The following is an 18,939-nucleotide window of genomic DNA, read 5'->3' as shown; positions in this document are numbered from 1 at the left end:
GCTGTACTAAAGTAAACAGATGGAGAAAGGGAGAGAAAAAGACAGAAAAACAATAAAACAAATAGACAGGATCACTGTAGTTAAGGATAAGTGCTCATGAATAAGTAGGATGATGGTGGGGGGGACACCAGGATGATGAGCCCTACCACAGGAAAGTGGCACCTGGGCTGAAGCAGAGGTTGCAGCAGGAGTAAGTGCAAATCTGAGGTGGGAGCAAAAAACGAATGTGGCTGAGACACAGCGGACAATGAAGGCAGTGGTAAAATATGAGACTGGGGCTTCCCTGGTGGCGCAGTGGTTGAGAGTCCGCCTGCCGATGCAGGGGACACGGGTTTGTGCCCCGGTCCGGGAAGATCTCACATGCCGCGGAGCGGCTGCGCCCATGAGCCATGGCCACTGAGCCTGCACGTCCAGAGCCTGTGCTCCACAACGGGAGAGGCCACAACAGTGAGAGGCCCGCATACCGCAAAAAAAAAAAAAAAAAAAAAAAATATGAGACTGAAGAAACAGACACAAGATTATCTTACAAATTACAATGAAAGTAGAAACCGTTAGAATGACCAGAAGGAAATTCCCCTTCTGGCCAAAGATGGAAAAACAGGGACTGGACTTATCTCCCTTCCCCCTGCTGCCCTGAGGCAACAGTTTTCAGGCACTGACTCCAGGCAGTGTGGGATGGTGGTGCCTGAGAAAGGGGAAACAGGTGTGCCCCGTGACCATCCCAGCTCACTGTTTAGAAAGAGTTTCCAAACTGCAGCACAGGAAGAAGGAACCCAGGTGGAGCAGGAGGTGTCCATGATTGAGAAGGAGGTGAGAGTCTGGGAATGCCAAGGCAGCTAGAGTTCTCAGGACAGAGTATCAGAAAGGAAAGAGTAGCACAGACAGAAAGCTCCAGAGATCTCAAGAGTTTCCCACTCATGTCTTTAACTGTAGTATCCACCACATACATGTGAGAAAATTACTGAAGGCTGGGGAACGAATCAGTCAAAAGCACTGGAGGTAATAGTGCCCGATTCTCAGACAAAGCTGGGAACACTTATTTGTTCTCAACAGGCAGAGTGGAAAAACCTCATAATTCATGGGACATTGAGTAGGGTACTCAGAAGGGTATTGCCTTAGCTGTGGGGAAAAATAAGGTCTAGTCTCAAGGCTACTCTGATACCATGTAACAAAGTTTAAAAACAAGCCATAAAAGTCTGAAACGGTTTCCAAGTAATTTAACTGCCTCCTAAAACAAAGTTCAAGAATATTTATAAGAATACAAAGGTATCTAGAGTACAACATGGTAAAATTTTTGTTTGGAGCCCAAAGGATCAGGAAAATACAAACAATGAGGAAAAAATTTGATAAAAACAGACCTACAAATGCACAGATGATAGAAATACTAGACGGGAAAGTTTAAAGTTATTATATTTCATATGTTTGAGAAGGTTGAGGAAAGATCAAGGATTTTAAGCTGAGACATGAGAGGTATTTTTTCAAAAATACCTGAACTGAATTTCTAGAACAGAAAGCTATGATATCTGAGCTGACTAAATAGGAAAAACAGCAAATTAAACACCATAAAAGAAAAGATTAGTGAACTGGAATGCATGTCCAAAATGAAAAAAGAGGAAAAAGAAAATAAAAAGGGCATCAATGAGCTGTGGAACAAGTTTAAGAAGCCTAACATATATGTAATAATAGAATAATATATGTGTAACTGAAGTCTCTGATATAGAGGTGAGAAGGGAGGTATAGAAAAGATATCTGACAAACATAATGGCTAAAAAAATTCCAAATTTAAATAGAATTATAAACCAACAGATCCAAGAAACTCAATGAAACCCAAGGACAAAAATATGATGAAAACTACACCCGAGGTACATCATAATCAAATTATTCAAAACAAGCGATAAAGAAAATCTTCAAAAACAACCAGAGAAAAAAAGAAACATGTACAGAGGAACAAAGTTAAGGGTGATGGCAGATTTCCTGCCCAAATAATTCAAACAAGAAGACAGTGCAGTAACATATTTAAAGTGCTGAAAGAAAGAACTATCAACTTGGAATTTCATACCCATGAAAACACTTCAGAATGAAGGTTAAAAAAGACTTCCTCAGACATATAAAAACTGAAAGAATTCATTAGCACTGGAAGAAATGTTACAGGCAATTTTTCAGGCAGAAGAAAGATGATTCCAGATGGAAGATGTACACAACAGAGTGAAGAATGCTGGAGTATGTAGATAAAAAAGACAACTGATTTGCTGAAAGTAAAAATAACAAAATGTTATGAGTTTAAACATACGCCAAGGTAAGATGTGTGATAACAAGTGCACACAGCCCAAAATGGGAGAACATTGTTGTGAGGTTTCACACCACACTTAAGGTGGTATCATATCCTTTGAAGGTAGTTAAAAATATATTATGTAAACCCTAAAGCAACCATAAATAAAACAAAAAGTAATAACTAATTAACCAACAGAAAAATAAAGTTATTAAAATACTCAATCCAAAAGAAAAAGAATACCAAAGAATAGATGAGATAAATAGAAAATAAATAACAAGATGGGAGATTCAAATCCCACCATATTAATAACCACATTAACAGAAAATGGTCCCTCTAGTTAAAAAAGAGAAATCATCACACTGGATTTAAAAAAAAAGCAATACTCAACTAATATGCTGCCTGTAACAACAGCAGGTTAAAAGGAAAAGGACAAAAATTAGTTATCAGTAATCAAAATAAAGCTGGACTGGCTATATTAATATAACACAAAGTAAACTTCAGACCATTAGAGTATTTTAAGCCTGGAAGTGACATAATCACATCTACTTTTAAGACTCTGCCCCTCACCGCTGTGGCCTCTCCCGCCGCAGAGCACAGGCTCCGGACGCGCAGGCCCAGCAGCCACGGCCCACGGGCCCAGCCGCTCCGCGGCACGCAGGATCCTCCCGGACCGGGGCACGAAACCGCGTCCCCTGCATCGGCAGGTGGACTCTCAACCACTGCACCACCAGGGAAGCACACATTTACTTTTATACTAAAAGATCTCTAGCTGCTATGTGGAAAAGGACAGAGCATTCAAAACATGAGGCATAGGGCCTGAAACACAATAGGTTATCAACAAATGGCAAACACAAAAATATATAGTTATGATGGGCTGACCCAGCATTACCACCCCTGAGATTTTATCCTTTCTCAACAATATTATTCTAAAATGAATACCCATGCTTTATTCTACTTTAAATTTGTCTTCCCATTGCCATTCATTAACATGTATGAAACAAAAGCACCTTAGGCGTGGCAACCCCTGCCTGACTTTCAGAATTTCATTTAACAAAAGAGGGATTATGAGAAATCATTAAAATACCATAAACAAGCTACTTACATTCAAGAGGCACTTTGGCTAAATCCCCTAAACTCACAAGTGGTTAATTAATTACATGTTCAAGATTAATCAGTGGACCAGGTAAAGGTTAGTCACAGAGTAAAAGGGAAAGTTGGAGCTGGACATCAAAAAGTCGAACTCGGATCCTTGGATGCGATGCCAGCCAGCTGACCCTTTTATCTCTATCTCCAGAAGCTGACCTCACTAGCGGGCACTAAAGTTTGGGGTGGTACTTCAGGGTGGCAGGGTCAGGGTAGTGGAAGTAAGAGAAAGTGACACAGGAAAAACTATGGCATAGATTAGCTTACTCAAAAGTAATAAAGAATAAGAGGGCCTTTTCCGGTAACATTTGTTATCTGAGTCATATTTTAAAATAATAACTGTCCTCAAAATACCCTTAAATGATCTACTCTTTGCCTCGACTTTGTTTTTTCCTATGCCATTTTACAAATTCTTGCTCCTTCTCTAATACCAGAATATTAATGGCAAAGCTTTTTCTGTATTTATTCCAAACTGAAACCCATTAGGAATGACACCTTGCTGCATTTCTTAGTATTGATTGCTTGCAGTTTTTATTCTGTTTCTACATTAGGACAAATACAGTTCATTCAGGGGCTTCTAAAAGCAAATCAATGGCCTTTCAGAAATTCATTCAGTGTTTGGGTTCATGCTTCAGTTCAAGCCATTGATTTGGTGGGTGCGTTTTGGGAGTGTTCAAATCAAATCACCCTGATACATTTTTCAGGCAACTCTTCTGCCCTTCAGTAATAAAGTATGTCTATTGCTTTGTCTGAAGATGCCAGAGGGCCCAGGTCTGTGATCTGCACTTCAGGCAAAATGGGAGAATTATGTGGATACTGACTAAGGTGTGGTAAGACAAAGGAAAGTGTGAAGGCAGGATTTAGACAAGGCACATAACTAACAAAGGATTAGGCTACAGCTAAGACCCGTGGTTAGAAAAAAATAGATGGAAACCTGAATTTTGGGGTGGTTAAAGTTGAGGGGAAAAAGTAGTCTTCAACTGGCAAAAGAGGTAATTACTAAAGCCAACAGTCAGAATGAGAGTTCCAAAGGAGATTATAAAAATCCACTAAGAAATAAGAGGCTAAGAACAAGCAAAGCAAAAAAAAAAAAGGCAAAAAGAGTGTATAAAGTAATAGAATGAGAACAGAATAGCAAACAGACAATTAAGCAATAAAGGAAAGGACTGTCATGAAGCTAACTGAACTAGTTTCTTCTTAATTGCATTCAAAATACAGAATGCCTCGGGATTCCCTGGTGGCGCAGTGGTTGAGAGTCCGCCTGCCAATGCAGGGGACATGGGTTTGTGCCCCGGTCCGGGAAGATCCCACATGCCGCGCAGCGGCTGGGCCCGTGAGCCATGGCTGCTGAGCCTGCGCGTCTGGAGCCTGTGCTCCGCAACGGGAGAGGCCACAACAGTGAGAGGCCCCGCATACTGCAAAAAAAAAAAAATATATATATATATATATATATATATATAGAATGCCTCAAAAAATTCTGGGTCAGAAATTAGAAAAAGCATAAAAAACGATAGTGTCAAGGAAACCCATAATACAAAACTACTGGAACCTTAAATCCTTTCAGAATATACCAGCATTCAATTGATCAGAATGACTGAGGTGCTTTACTGTGGTGAGTAGTTCCAAGTGGAGCTACTTACAAAGTAAACACTGATAAAAGAGGACTGAAAGACTACTTGCCCATAGCACAAAACTTCAGTAAAGCAGGGACGGGACTAGTCCTGAGCAAAAATGCAATGTAGGCTAAAGTCTACCTTTAAAAACCTTCCCTTTGCATTCATTAGCCTTTCCCACCTCTCGTATATATACAATTGTTTACCAATAGATCAGGAGTCTTGTATTTAGAAGCAACACGGTATGGAGAAAACAAAATAAAATATGGAAATGTGGGCTCAAAAATCCTGAATTTCTTTCTACAGGATGAAACCCATAATGTGACACCAATGAACAAAACATTGACAGAATACTAGTCCAATCAGTTTCAGCATAAAGCCACAAACTATGAGAACTCAAACATATTAAAATTTATACTGAATTGACTATTTAATATATTAATGTAAGTCAGTGGTGGTCAATAACGTTAAGTCAATAAGTGGTACAGTACACATACACACACTCAGAATTAGATATTTCTAGCAGATGGGAATTCGGACAAAAATAAAAGTCAAATGATTTGGTAGCAGTGATATTGGTGGTATGGAAGTTAACCTTAGCTTTTCACTAAAGGGGAAAAGAATTACTTTGTTCCCCATCTTATTCCTTAAATAAATATGTCAACTTGGATACAAAATTGGCATTCTTGGTAAAGAAAGAAAAATAGCATTAATAACGGATAATAGCTAAGTTTCAGGACAGGAAACTTGACCCAATGTTAGAGAAAAGAAAACAAATACATTTATCCTTTCAAAAGAGCCAAGTCTGGTATGGAACATAAGGATGTTTAATGAAACATACAATTTAATACAAAATAAAAATATAAGCAAAGAGGGAAAAGAACCAAAAAGCAACAACAAAAAAAGTTTTTAAAGCCCAGACAAGTGTGTAAAGAACCAAATAAACATAGGACTGAAACACCGCCATCCTCTGTGCCAGGAGCCACAAGCAAATTAAAATGAATAAAACTTACGCAGTTGAGGTTCTGGGTATCCCAAAGATATTTTCAAGGGCTCTTAACACCAATTCCCTGTCAACTAGGGGACAGAAAATGAGGAGAAGGCTTCTCAAGTGAAGTGAGTGCTCACAGAGTGATGGAGCCAGATAAGGCAGTTTATATTCCAGGCTCTTCAAGGGAAGGACAGAAGATTTCCCTCCCATTTGGGCCCTGAGTTTCTAAAGATAAAAAATGGTTAGCATTTAGTTTCTACAAAGAAAAGCAGGGATGGGACTAGTCCTGAGCACAAGTGTAATGTAGGCTAAAGTCTACCTTTAAAAACCTTCCCTTTGCATTCATTAGCCTTTCCCACCTCTCGTATATATACAATTCTTTACCAATAGATCAGGAACCTTGTATTTAGAAGCAACATGGTATGGAGGAAACAAAATAAAATATGGAAATGTGGAGTCAGAAATCCTGAGTCTGAATCCTTCTCTTCTGTTTATGAGGTGGGGGGGGGGGTCCTGGGTTGTCACCTCTTCTATATGAGTTTCAGTTCTTATAAGCCTAAGAGGCTGTCGTATCAGAGGGATAGATCTACCAGGTCAATGTATACAAATATACCTTGTGAACTGTGCATCACTAAAGCCAAATAATGTAATTGTCATGTAATTACTTGACTGTGGTATAGTTGCTAATTTGATACAATACCTATGTCACTGACCTGAAACTCCAAAATTAATCTCTCTCCTTGCTCCTATTATCCAAACTCTCGTCTTCTAAGTGTAATAAGTCTCAGAAACCATATTAAAAAATAATCAGACTAAACTAATGTAGAGTAAGTTTTTAATCTCCTCTAGCTCTCCTACTGCATGACATGATTTACAAGCGGAAGGTTAACCTGCTATATTATAATATCTCAGATAATTAAAATGAATTTGGGAGTATTTTTTGGTCCTTGAGCACACCTTCTATAATAACCATCAAGCTATTATTGTATGCAACTGGGTGATTTTAATTTCAGGAGATTCCTAAGGCAGAGACCCTCAGTTGGATATACCTAGTCAGAGAGCTAGAGGTTATTTCTGGCTCCAACATGTGCCACTAATACGAGACGTTCATCCTAATCAGGTTTTCAGTAATTTGAATTGTCCCCCTGAAAACTGGTCCCACGAACAGAAAATAAATACTCCAGCACCATATCTCATCATGAGACCTGGAAGTCATGAAAGCTGATCGTAACTGAGATGGCTCATGAGTCACAACTGGCCTTTAGGCCACACTCCTAACCCATGACCTTTGCTGCTTTGGACATTAAATTGTGTATATTTAAAAGTCAAAGTACAGAAAAGTCTGGGAGATCTAAAAAAATGGTCAAAGAGAGTTATTAGAAAACAACTGTGGAGTGAATAAAATCATTGAGAAAGAGGAGGGTATGAAACAGCTAACAGAATTGAGCACTTATTATTCACTATTGACTCCACACATGCACGCTCTCCCTTAAATCTCACTACAACCTAATGAGATAGGCTCTAAATTCACATACATTTTATAAATAAAGAAAATTAAATTGAGGGGTACTAAGAAACTTCCCCCAAATTTTATAGCCAGTATATGGTACTTTAAGAATTCAAACCCAAGTCTAATTAGACTAGAAATGCAATGGAGGATATTTGAAGGAACCTGGAATACCAAGACAAAGTCATTTTAACCCAGATTTGTGTTTCAGTACTAGGAACATGTGGCATGGCAAGTCTCAGTAAGCCAAGAGCTAAATGGTTTTAGTTTTTCAGTATTTAAAATAAACCATAAAGCACCTTAGGGAAAGTTATTTATCCATCTATCAGATATTTATTAGTGATTATTACATGCAAGGTATTGTTCAAGACATTAGAAATTCACCAGTAGGTGTCTAAGAGAATGATTCCTGCCATGATCACGGTCATTCTTATGATAAACTAATAGACAGATTAATGGACAGAACTTAATATAGTAAATGAGAAGGTAATGAGTGCTTGAGGGGAAGATAAAGCAGGGAAGAGGAAAAGAAGTGTTATGGGCAATTTCAAATAGGGTACTCAGAGAAGACCTCCAAAAGTTGACATAGGAAGAAAAATCAAAAGGACATGAGGAAGCAAGCCATTTGGATATATGTAGGAAATAAGTCCAAGGAGAATAAACAGCCAATGTAAACCTCCCAAGAATGTGATTGGCATGTTTGAAGAACAGTACAGAGGCCACGTGGTTAAAGCTGAGTTAGGGGAGAGTGGTAGAAAATGAGGCACGAAACAGCGCGGCAGGGGCACATATGCAGAACCTTGTCAACTATAGCAAGGATTTAGGCTCCTCCTCTGAGGTGGGAAGCCAGTATAAGGTTACAGGTAGAGACAGAAGATTATCCGCCTTATGTCACTAGCTGCTGTGTTAAGAACAGACTGTGATATAGATAAGTTGACATAGATATCACTTCTTAATATTATCAAATTATTTCACAACATTTTACATTTTACTTTCATGTTAGATAGAACACAAACAAAATTGCGTACCTTTTGCCACCACATGAAAAAAGGGGTAAGATCAATATAAATCACAATTGAAAATTCAGTTTTTGAGAAACTCACTAGAGTTGGCAACTCAATGAAATAGCATATCATTCTGATCATGCTGTGTTTTTATTCATTCTAATAAATTAAAGAATTGCAAAGTTATTTAATATAGCTGACATTCTATTAATTTCAGGGGAACAAAGGTAACAAAAGCTCATAAGAGAATTCATTCAGAGTTCAATTCCACTTATCCTCCCACTCTACAGAGAACACAATTGGTAGTATGTAAGTGATTTTTTCCCATTAATGGCAGGACTTGATATTACTATTTTGATGTAGATTTGAACTAAATGAACTCAATCCCTTGATTAAACAAGACTTTATCACAAAATATGCCTGCACACTTTTGGCATTTTAACTTTATCTTAGTTCATAATATAGGCGCTATACATTTATTATTATGATATATTAGAGATCATTCCATTTTCTTTCATATGAGAGCAAAATCTAGAGGCAAAAGTAGTCTTTTCTTCCTTTCCACAGATACACATTCTCATGACCACTAGCTTCTTTCCAAAGGTCCCTGATGAATTATATTCCACAAATGCCAAACAGCCCTCTCACCCTTCCTCATGCTTAGTTTTTGAAACAAACTGCAATAGTGTCACATTATAAAATCACCTTGTACAATTCCCTAGACCATGGATTGCAATTTTCCTCAGAGAGGTGGTAACCAGCAGCAAAAACAAACAAAACCTTGCTGACGATGAGTCTCTCAAAGGAGAAGATTGAGAAAACCAGTAAGCTTTGCATATTTTGCCTTACCCTTCACTGTCTCCTGTGTTACATTTCTAATTCACTCCCTGGCTGATCTCATCCAGTCCCACAGCTTTAAATTCCACATGTACATGACTGGCTCCCAAATTTATGCCTCCAGCCCTGAACTCCCAGTTTACATCCTAACTACATATTTCATAGGTCCACTTAGATGTCTATAGGTGTTTTAAGTGATCTTCCCTCCCAAAGTCTGTCTCTCTTACAAGTCTTTTCCTCTTCTCTGTAAACAGGATCTCCTATCTTTCAAATTATACAGGCCAAGCACCTTGGGAGTCATCCTTGACTCCCTCTCATACCCTAAATCCAATCTGTCAGAAATCCCGGCTTCTGGATTTGGAATCTGCCCTTCTCACCAGAGACACTGCCATCAAGCCTGTCAAGCCACCACTATGTCTCACCTTAATCATTGTCATAACATGTTAACTGGCCACTGCCTTCAATTTACGCCCCCAGCCCGCAATCTGTTCCTCACACAGCTGCCAGAATAATCAATCTGATCTAAATCTAAAGCACAGATAGGATAATTTCACTTCTTTGTTTAAAACTCTCCAATGGCTTTCTCAGGATAATGTCCACGGGCCTCACAACATGGCTGCAAGGTCCTGGTGGCATCTCTCTGATGTCCCCTCCTATTCCCACACCCCCTCATTCACTTTGCCACAGCTCCAGCCTCAGCTGTGTCACACTCACATATCCCTCAAAGCCTGGCGCTTGTGGTCTCCTCTGTCTATAACATGCTTTCCCAAGACAGCCACACAGGCTTCTGCTCAGATGGGAGAGGCCTTCCCCAGCCATGTTAATCTCACACGTATGTACCGCCCTCATGCCACCACTTCCTGAGGAGTACTTAGTATTACTTGATATTACATCACGTTTTTGTTTCTGTGTATATTGTTACTATACTCAACCAAAATGTAAGACCAAGAAGGAGTAAGAGACATGTTCACTGCAACAAACTCAGAGTCCAGAGCAATGCCCAGCACACAGTAGGTGTTCAATAAATATTTGCCAAATAAATGAACAAACAAATGAATCATTGCTGAACCAAGGAGACGGGTATTGAAATAAAACACATGAGACAGCAGTACAGTTACCAATATAATCTCAAGGTCTAAATTCATCCATAAAACACCTGGTAATCCAGACCCCTGTAACACCAAAAGGCTGAGGCAACACTAATGGACCCGAAGCTATTTCCTCAGAAGCATCTAATGAGAACTCAGATCAATACCAGAGATGTTCTTAAATATACTCAATCTATCAGCAGTGAAGCTATGTTAAGTTCCACCATAAAAAAGCCTCTAATTTTCTGTGAATTTCAGTATATTTGCCTAAATCGATAAATCTGTTACACATTTTATACTAGCTGTTAAACATGTAAAGAAAAAGGTGTAAATGGCCTTTTAAGAGTTCTGTCAACATGTACCCCCATTGTGTCATATGTAGGCAGAATTAAGAAGAAATCTGTGAGAGAAAAGATCTTCAGAGAAAATACTACGATGGGCAAGACAGATATTAGCTGACAACTGATGTTTAACTACTTAAACCAACAGACATTAGCTGACAACTGATGTTTAACTACTTAAACCAACAGAATTTCTATAAGTTTCACTAAAAATTCAAATGGCACTGTGATCATTTTGACTTAGGCTGCTAAAGGAGATGAAAAGCAGAAATCAGATCATAAGGAAAATGACAGAAGTATTACATGTCTGAAGAATTTCAGGCTACAGATCAATGACAATTGAAAGCAAGCTAAATTAATAAGCCCTAAACTAGGTGGAAGAAAAGCCATCTGTGCTAGTGAGCCTATATTAAGTCCTGGATCCTGGTAGAAGCATGTCAAGAAGGTTGCAAAGCAAAGTGACAAGAATAACTGAACAACAGCTGAACGTTTGTGATCTTAAGAGAAGCAGACCTCTAAGATTTAAATAGCTATGGATAGAGTTATAACAGTTTATTATTCTAAACAAATGTCCTCCTGGGTAGATTTGCAGATGAGACTGCCAGAGTGCTATCTAGAACATCATGGAATATGAAGGACCTGGGACAACTGGACAGGTACCAAAAAGCAGCAACTGAAGACAAACAGAACTTCATATTTTCCAGGAGAAGAGACTGGCAAGATTTATGCCACTGACAGACAAGACTGAAGATGAATTATTAAAGAGTAAAGGAAATAGTAATTATAAGAAGCCAAAGTGGGTCCTTGAAGAAGACACTGTATTGCACTAATTCCATGTCTTTTGTTAAGTTTTAAAGTGATAATTCTGTGAAACATGAATGATTTTTTGTCTGGACATTTGCAAAGCACTCAAAATAATCAGCACTTGAGGAATGAGAGAGATGGATATTGTAAATATGGGAAAGCGATGGCTCAGTGGACATCTTCTTTCAGGTCCCTCACCAATCTTGATCAGTCTTTTCTTAAATTGTTTCAATAAGCTGTGATTCTTATACCAAATCACAATTTCCTCAACACTTTTTAGAATATACAACCACTGAGTACCTGAGTATTGACAGACTTAAACACCATGGCCTTCTGAGTTAAAGAAGGATCAGGAAAAGGTCCAACGTAGGTGTGGTACCAGGAGAAAACTGGAATACTGTGACAAGTCTACAAGTTAGGTGGCAGAATCATATAGGGTGATTATATTCTGTTTTGAAAAAAAGTGTGAAATTATACTTTTATGCCCAAAAGTGTTGGGTAATTGGTCTACTTTTGAATTAACCCATTCTTACCCAGAGAAATAATTGTCTGGAGACCCATTTTAACAAAAATTAAAATAACTATCTCAGGGCTTCCCTGGTGGCGCAGTGGCTGAGAGTCCGCCTGCCAATGCAGGGGACGCAGGTTCGTGCCCCGGTCCGGGAAGATCCCACATGCCGCGGAGCGGCTAGGCCCGTGAGCCATGGCCGCTGAGCCTGCATGTCCGGAACCTGTGCTCCGCAACAGGAGAGGCCCGCGTACCACAAAAAACAAAAACAAAAACAAACAAAAACAAAAAAACTATCTCAAGAGTATCTAACATTTTCATTTCAAAATATGATTTAAAAAAAATACTCTGTATTATACCATAATGATGGATACATGTCATTATATATTTGTCCAAATCCACAGAATGCACAACACCAAGAGTGAACCCTATAGGGAGGGTGGAAGGGAGACACAAGAGGGAGGAGATATGGAGATATATGTATATGTATAGCTGATTCAATTTGTTATAAAGCAGAAACTAACACACCATTGTAAACCAATTATACTCCAATAAAGATGTTAAAAAAAAAAAAAGAGTGAACCCTAAGGTAATCTATGGACTTTGGACAATTATGATGTGTCTGTGTAGTATACCATGTCAAGAAGTTCCAAGCATACATGAATACTATGACTATATTCCAGGGTAATAAGAACCATTTAGATATATACACTGGGCATTATGGTAGCAAAGAGGCAGGATCCTGAATTCTACAGGGAATAACAGAAATGCTAGGGAAAGAATTCCAGAAAGGGCTTCCTCAAAGCAAAAAGAAAGGAAAAGCAGCCTATTGACAGCCCTGAGTGTGGTGCCTTGAGAGCACAGCAAGTTGTGGAGGAAAGACAAAGCACAAGGAGAAAGTAAGACAGCGGACGGGGCAGGAATTGCCTCCTTAAAGACCTAATGCTGGGTGACTGGGTGGCTAGGAAGGAAGGGATTATGGAGAAGTCTGAGGAAACACTTGGGGGTGATCGGTATGTTCATTATCTTAATTATGGTGATGGTTTCATGAGTGTACTTATGTCAAAATTAATCAAATTCTGCAAATTTTAAATATGTGCATTTTACTGTATGTCAATTATAGCTCAATGAAGTTTTGTTGGTTTGTTTTTAAAACTTTAATGCTATTCTAAAAATTTTAGACATCCATGTAAAAGTTATGGGAAGCAACTGAAGCAGTTTAGGGAGCTAGTGAGGGATGGTCAGTGGCATTTCATTGCTTATTTTACAACTTTACAAGATGTTCCACACAATCAAACGAAAGACTTAATCCACTGCTATTTATCACGTTCCTATTATGTGCAAAGAACCAAGCTTCTCCCAAAACACAGAACGTTCCTTTAAGTAAGTAATGTGGATCTTCAATTCACTCATGTGAATTACAGATGTATTCTATTTAAATAAACACTCAAATTTGATACAATCGATAAAGTCACTAAGGTTGTTTGCATTATATAATCAACTTTAATTCCAAACAAGAGTTATGTAAAATAGTAAACAAACAAAATGCAGCTTACCTGGACATCTGTGTTTGTTTACAGTATTTCTCTTTGGTAGAAAGGCAGTGTTCAAAAGTAACACATCCAAAATGCTAATAACCAATGTCAATTAAAGACCAAATAGAATATATAAAATGTAACATGTAAATGAGGAATATGTTTTACTTTTGTCATGTATTACTTACATACAACTATCCAGGGTTCTACGTCCTATAGAGTTTGGTATACAAATATAGTATTCAGAAATATGTGAATATCCATTAAATTGTACGTCCTTGAAGCTTTCTTTCAACTATCCTTCATTAAGGGAATAGTTACAGAAAAAGTCATAGTAGGGACCATGAAATACCACATAGGAATTTCAAAACAACACATTATAAAACTAAAAGCCTCCAAAACATATTTCACGGTGAAAACTTTCAGAACAATGTGCATATGAACATGCATACATTTGTAAATACAAAGAAATAGGATCGGAAAGTCAACAAAATGTTAAAAATGATCATTTATATGGGATGCAGTGGGTAGTGAGATACAAGGAGCTTCTACATTGTATTCAATATTTTTATATGCTATTTAAATGTTTTATAACACGAATATTTAGGTGTATTTTAAAATGAGGCATTTTTAATGCAGGGAAATTTGCATGAACTTCCTACAACATTTTTTGATTAAAAAAAAAACAAAACAGGAGGTCTCTACCGCACAAAGTTTAAAAGCCCTGCCCTGCAGTGACACCAAATGGTGGTAGATCAAAATACAGTACACAAAAAGAACATTGTTTAATTCAATTTCCTATAAACATTATGATTCCTTTGAAGAATTGGCAGCTTAACAGAACTAAATAATGTGGAAACAAATACTCAAAAACCTAGAATTTTTAATCAAAGAAAGTCTAGTACACCAAGTTTCAAATGCAAATTGTAGGCCTCTTTCTAAACTTCAGCTAAATCTTATGATCCCACTGAATATTTACATATCTTATTTCTCACACAGTTAACCATGCTACTGTGAGCACAGTGATTTTACCTAATGGCTTATTGATCAGAAGATCACTGCTAATATAAAAAATACAGTCACGTAACTAAAATCAGGTTCTACACAATGGGAACCAACTTTTGGTAAGTAGGCAATATTTTGGGGAAATAAATGAGAAGGTTCTGGGGCTAAAGAGGGAAGGGAAGAATCCAAGAAAAGAGACAGGTAACTGATCCAATGAGTGAGAGTTTCTAGGAAGAATATTTTCATTTCTAAATCTTATTGATAGAAAATTAAGTTGAATAAAGCATGAGGCAAGGACATGCTAAATATGAACCAATTTCTCAGCAAAAAGTTGTGTCCTGGACTATCCAGGGAAAAGAATATTTCAAGTTCAGCACATCAGTTAGTACTCAGTGTCTTCTGCCCAAAACCTAAACCAACAAATAAAATTAGCATGTAAACGGTCTCATTCATTTCAAGTCACACAGAAAGATATAGAGATGAACCGCCTCCCAGAATGCTCCTCTAAAATAACAAAATACCATTTGACTAGAACACTTAGTCTCTCAACATTAAATGACAGCTTGTTCAGACTTTTTGATGGGCTACTGTTTTCCTTATGCCAAAATCCCCTGGAAAACAAAGGACATATAAATACACTATCAGCCACAAAACAAGTCAATAATCGCATTAAACTACTAGGTCCTGAATTCACAGCACTGGATATCAGTTCTAAAAGGTACCAGCCACCACCATGTCAACACCACTACTAGACTACAAGGCATAGACAGGGCCAGCTCTGGAACACCTGAGAACTGTCCTGCTCAAACTGGCCAATGCCCGAGTCAGAAGGGCTGCAGGGAGAATTAGTTCAGGGAGATACCTTAAGATTCTGAATTACCAGTAATAACAGATGAGTGACTAAACCCTTAGAACCATAAAAGTACCCAGGTCTAGTACACCTGCATTAAGACTGCTTTTTAAAGAACAGAGATAATATCAGGATTAAAGAATTTTGCTTCCAATTTCAAGGGAGAAATAAATAAAAGTGGATATGAAACTCTGTATTACAGGAAACCTGGAAAGAATATAGACATAGCAAATGGTTTAGTGGTTGAAAGAAAGCTTAAAGGATGTACAACTTAATGGATATTCACATATTTCTGAATACTATATTTGTATACCATACTCTATAGGACATAGAACCCTGGATAGTTTGTATGTAATACATGACAAAAGTAGAACATATTTCTAATTTATATGTTATATTTTATACATTCTATTTGGTCTTTAATTGACATTGGTTATTAGCATTTTGGATGTGTTACTTTTGAACACTGCCTTTCTACCAAAGAGAAATAATGTAAACAAACACAGATGTCCAGGTAAGCTGCATTTTGTTTGTTTACTATTTTACATAATTCTTGTTTGGAATTAAAGTTGATTATATAATGCAAACAACCTTAGTGACTTTATCGATTGTATCAAATTTGAGTGTTTATTTAAAAAGAATACTTCTGTAATTCACATGAGTCAAATGAATGAATTTACATAACTGGATAAAAGAAAAATATAAACTGACTGGCAAGTAACATAACTGCAGGGTTTTAACTGATTTTCGTTAAAATGAAAACAATGCTAGAAATCACAATATCAGTGTATAGAACCTGAAGATGAAACAGAGCTAACAGCAAGTCTATCTATAGTGAAAACAAATAAAAAGGCAAGCTTTGGCCCTATTTGGGTGCAAAGGCTATCCCAACCTTTGACTCTTCCTTGTTTATGACTCTGTGATGATTTTTCATCTAGAAATGATTAGCACTTTAGGTTTAGTCAATAAGTAAAGGCTTTTCTACAAGAGAAAAGTCTTGTAGGAATCTGCAGTTTAGCTTACCTCAAGATAACAGCCCGTCTTTGACATATACACAATTACATTAAGCATATAACTTTTAAAATAAAACAGGGCTTCCCTGGTGGCGCAGTGGTTGAGGGTCCGCCTGCCGATGCGGGGGACGCAGTTTCGTTCCCCGGTCTGGGAGGATCCCGCATGCCGCGGAGCGGCTGGGCCCATGAGCCATGGCCGCTGGGCCTGTGCGTCCGGAGCCTGTGCTCCGAAACGGGAGAGGCCACGGCAGTGAGACACCCGCATACCGCAAAAAAAATAATAATAATAAAAATAAAAATAAAACAGCATTATGGGAATCTTTAAAAATGTACCTGGTAATTATAATCAGTTTCCTAAAACCACCAAATTTATATCATTTATACAATGTTGATAAATTGAAAATACATCACTCTTTAATGAATTAATGAACTTATTGAGCTTTTAATCCAGAAAGGAGAACAGAAAACTTCAAGGCATTCCATGCTGTTCATCATTTTTTGGGTAACTCTCAAGTATTATTGAGAACTCTAAGCAAATTTTCCTGTCTTTTGGGGGATGGGCAGGAGTTTCAGAAGTAGGGAGAGCCAGATTGGAAATGGTGAATAATTGATATGGAAAAAAAGGTGAAGTTGAAGAACATTACCATTTGTCACCCCCTCCCCCAAAAAAGAGTATATAGAAAGTTTTCATTTTTTCTTCAACTGTCTTTCTGCTTTCTTCACCAAGACAATTATATTTTACAATGTTAGTACAACACAAACCAGAACTTGAAACAATATTTTTAGGAATATTCATAATCAACAGGTAATGAAGCTCTGTTCATATTTCCACAGCAGATGGTTTTCAACAGCATCACTCCTTTCTCATTATATTCCATTTGTAGTCAGGTATGATCCAGCATGGAATGTGGAGAGTCAAGGTCAAGTTTGTGTTGACATGTCCTGAAATGGAAGTGATCCATTTCTGTCTTAAAATCAAAACTATAACCTCTAGCCCTGGTATCTGGGAATATAATTGTTTTAACTTTCTGATCCCTCTGAGCACGCTGCTTGTAAATCATATCTCTTTGATGTGAACTCTCGTTTTCAAAGGCGGGCATAACCTGGCTATTTAAATAAACCTGAAATATCTGCAAGTTTGAGTTCATTCTTCTGTGACAATCACTAGAAAGAACATGGGATAGTTTTAAATCTCTGTGATGATATGCAACATAAAAGGTTACTCGTTAAATAGACATTTTCACATAAGTTTGTATGTGTTTCAGGCTTAATGTGGATGGGAATATTTCAAAATTATAATTTTACATGTTATGCTTTTCATTCAAGAGTCAAAAAAGATGGGCAAAAATCAAAACTCTAAGTAGTCTGTGGTTAAAAATGTAATGCAAATTCTCCTGTGTCTCATATGGAAGACATCATGCCCAATAGGGATCAAGAGAACGACAGAGTGACCAGGTGAAAGAAAATAAATAAGGAAATTAAAAAAAAAAGAAAAGAGAAAAACAAGACGAGGAGGAAAGAGTATTCTGGAGAATTGGGGGAAAAAAAAGCATTTTTCTAAAGATAATAAATTTAAAAGTTTCATAATAAAAATTATAAGGCTGTGAACAGGAAAAAGGTGCTTTTTTTTCTTCTGAGTTTGTGAACTTTGGGTTCAGGATGGAGGGTGAGGGAGGAGGGGAGGTGCTGTAGGAAGGGCTGAGTAGAATGGGTTCATGAAGACACAGGAAGGAGTTTAAGAGCAAACATCGACAGCATGCCAAATATAGTATGTAGACATAGTCCTTTAGTTATCCAATCCAAATTTTCAAAATTATATCAAATACAATTCCATCATGTCCCTGGAAGTTGGTAATAATATAGCTGAAAGCTGCAGGAAAAAAATAATCTTATATATTAAAAAAAAATGAAATACTACTTTAAAATATCATCATGATGGCTGAGTGTAACCAATCTCAAAATGATAATTTAATGGTAGAAGGAAAGAGCAGGAGAAAAGAAAGCTTGATAAAAAATCTTAAAGTTACAATACCACTAATATATAACACTGGAAAGTCTTTTTTCACCTCTTTAGACCCCAACTTCTATAAAGTAGGAAGCAGAACAAGGTGATTATCAAGGTATCTTGAAGATTTTCTAAAATGTATTCATTTTTCACCCTCATTGCCAAGAAAGAAACTATATTTCTAATTTCAGAGTCTAAAATATGAGATGAACTGAAGTGAATGATTAGAATGAAAAACTGAAGCTACTCTTGCAATATGTTGGAATACACAGCACTAGAATAAATCACAAATATACTCTCTAGTTTTAGGAGTACAGGTTTCATTTTACATTTTGACATTAAAAAGAGAACTTAAAAAAAATCACGTTTATGCTTTTGAAAAAAATTCTTGGACTTCATTTATGGCTAGAATTTCAATATATA

At 37.4% G+C, this 18,939-nt stretch overlaps 1 protein-coding gene across 2 annotated transcripts in view; it reads right to left on the bottom strand.

The window, feature by feature from the left end:
- The window catches only part of DIAPH3 (diaphanous related formin 3), a 546,165-nt gene that overhangs the window by 260,268 nt on the left and 266,958 nt on the right, over positions 1-18,939 (bottom strand). The gene's annotated exons all lie outside the window — the stretch shown is intronic.

Source organism: Orcinus orca, chromosome 18 (assembly GCF_937001465.1).
Source record: "Orcinus orca chromosome 18, mOrcOrc1.1, whole genome shotgun sequence".
In the NCBI taxonomy this organism is placed as follows: Eukaryota; Metazoa; Chordata; class Mammalia; order Artiodactyla; family Delphinidae; genus Orcinus; species Orcinus orca.
This window is presented reverse-complemented; position numbering and strand designations above follow the sequence as displayed.